Below are 2,975 nucleotides of genomic sequence, written 5' to 3'. Positions count from 1 at the left end.
TTTGACTTTTTTTTTTTATAATCATTTGAAATAAAGGGTAAAGCAGTGTGGGTAGTTTGGTAATATTGCATTGGAACTGACAATACTCTGTCTCTAGGTCAAATCACGCATTACCCGTTTTCAAAGAACAGTATACTAAAAGGGCCTATTCGAACATTCACACCCAACGCCCAATTTTGTTATTTTGTATCCTTATCTTTCTCGTGGTCCCCAAAATCCAAGATTAAAAGATCACATGCTTTGGGGGAAAAAAAAAACTTTTGTACAAGCAATATATAAAAAATTATTTTAATTATAAGAATTTAAATTTAGTTAAAAGATAATTTTGTAATTAATGTAGAGAGAAAAAAAAACAAACTACAATATTAGAAAGAACTATATCAAACGTGATAACACACGAAACTTGCACCCTATATTAACAACACCTGTCGCCTATACTTGTTCCGAAAATTACTAAATACTCTTCTTAGTTATTAGCACACATGTAGTATTAGCTATGGATAATTAAACTTTATAAATGTTTGGCACACGAAACACTTTTGTATTTTATTATAATTTTTCTCGTCATATTTTAATTTTTGTTTAGAAATTGTGTGTTGACTTAAGATTGGTTTTTAAGCAATTTAAAAGAAGGATTTGAGCTTAATCTAAAAGTCTAGTTACTAAGTAGGCCTCTAGGCTCTAATACAGTAACATTTTTGAGCAAGTAACCCTGCTAATGTTTTAATTTTCAATATTTATTAGACAAAACTTTATCAAATACCATTTTTATAATTTTTTCTTATTAGAAGCAATTTTTTGTTTTATTTTATCAAGTTAATGTCACTATTAAATTTTTTGGAAGTATTTTTTAAAGAGATTAATTTTGATGCACTAATCATGTAAAGTATTTTATATAATTATACAATTACATCTATTAATTTAGATGATCATTCATGTTAGAAAGAAAAAATAATAGCTAGGTGAGAGAAAAGAGAATGTAAAATATTTTTATTATAAGAAAAAAAAATTTCACATTCTCTTCTCTCTCACTTAGTTTATTATTTTTCTTTTTTTATTTTTACCGTGTTGGTACCTTTTATAGTATAAAAGCCACAATTTTTTCTTTGTGACTACACTTACGTCGGTTCAAGATGCTTAGCCCAAAGTATTAAAATTTAGTTCTTAATGACCCTAAATTTTGCATAACAAGTACAAGAATTCTAAATGGGTTCAACATTTCTAGGAAAGTGAATCCAGAATTTGTAAGATGGAAAAAGTAAGATGTTTTATTAAAATCGCAGTTGCTAGCCTTTATGACGAAGTCGTTCACAACGAGAATGGTTTGATGTATATACAGTCACCAAATCTGAAAAAAGACTGGGAGACCATTTTGCATTACAAATTAGAACGAAAATTTTGTAGTTTAAGAATAAGTTCAGTTGTATCAAAATTAAAAGATCAGTGAATGTGTTAGAGAATCATTAGCATTAATTAGGATCAATTAGTATCGTCTATATTTATGTAGTATATCTGTATATTAATTATAGGATTCTATGCTTTTATTACTCTGATTCATTTAGCACCTATAAATACCTCTTGTATATTGTACTTTTGGCACAACTCAATAATACACTTTTCATATTATTCTCTCAGTCTTCTGTTTCTAACATGGTATCAAGAGCTTAGGTCTTTTTTTTTTCCCGATGAATATTAGTTCATAGCCCCTTTGTTTTTCCTTGTCGGCAGTGTTCTTTGGCCTCCTTTTTCGTTCTCTTTTTGACGCTTTGGTTCGTCACCCCCATACCCGTCCTGTTCGTCTTGTCGCCGTGATTCCAACGCAACCAGAACCGTCGCCATCCGCCTCCGGACGCACCTCCACGCGCCGCCGAAAGACGCTGCCACGACCAGGTTGCTCTTCCCTCCAGCTTCCACCCGTGCCACTTTGCTCGCAATTTTCGAGCTGTTTCCGACGCTTTGGTTCGTCACCTCCGGCATCATCGTGTTCTTCTCTCCGTCAGCTTTCCAACGCCGCCAAGATCGCCGCCAACGACCACCACACGCGCCTCCACGCGCCGTCAGAACAGTTGTCGTGTACAGGATCCTTGAACGGGACAGATCATCGGGACTGGACGTAAGGTCGGAAGGTTGTTTGAACTCGAAAGTCTTCATATTCCTCCTGTACCAAATCTCTGTGCTGCTTCTTCTCCCTCTACCCTTCACTTATGGCATCAACGTCTTGCCCACACCTCCTTAGGAAAACTGCGTCCTCTTGTGTCTCAGGGTGTTTGAGGTCAGGTTCCAAATGAATCTTTTGATTGCATTTCTTGCCAAACTGCCAAACAACCTGCTTTATCTTATGCTTTTATTACTCTGATTCATTTAGCACCTATAAATACCTCTTGTATATTGTACTTTTGGCACAACTCAATAATACACTTTTCATATTATTCTCTCAGTCTCCTGTTTCTAACAGAATGAATATTTGCTTAACTAGAAAAAACAATTGATGCACTTGTTTCAATAAGTGAATCGATGAAAGAGAGTGACTATGTGAGCACAATTCCTCATGGATTGATGGAAGATTATGTGCCATTAATCACTTTAGTTGTTGCTGAATCTATTAAACTACTCTTTCATCTTACTCCATGACAACAATAAAGAAATCTCGTGACCCACAAATTCAATCCAACAGAATACATAAATTCAATTCAATTAATCAAGAAATACAAAGTATAATATTCTTTCTCTCTTCTTTTCTTATTCTTTCACAATTTTATCATGGTATCAGAGTCTTAGTATCCTCTTTAAAAAATATGCATAAACTATTATCTTTTCGGTGAAAAATCACTTTACTTCTTTTTCAACCTCCTCCCACAATAAATACTTAATTTTTTTAATTTAGCTCAACAACCAATCTCTATTACATCCATCCAAGTAAAATAAAAAATAAAAAATTTAACATTAATCTTAGTTACATCTGTTCTAAATAGAAA

The sequence above is a fragment of the Arachis ipaensis genome, chromosome B08 (assembly GCF_000816755.2).
Source record: "Arachis ipaensis cultivar K30076 chromosome B08, Araip1.1, whole genome shotgun sequence".
Classification (NCBI taxonomy): domain Eukaryota; kingdom Viridiplantae; phylum Streptophyta; class Magnoliopsida; order Fabales; family Fabaceae; genus Arachis; species Arachis ipaensis.
This window is presented reverse-complemented; position numbering follows the sequence as displayed.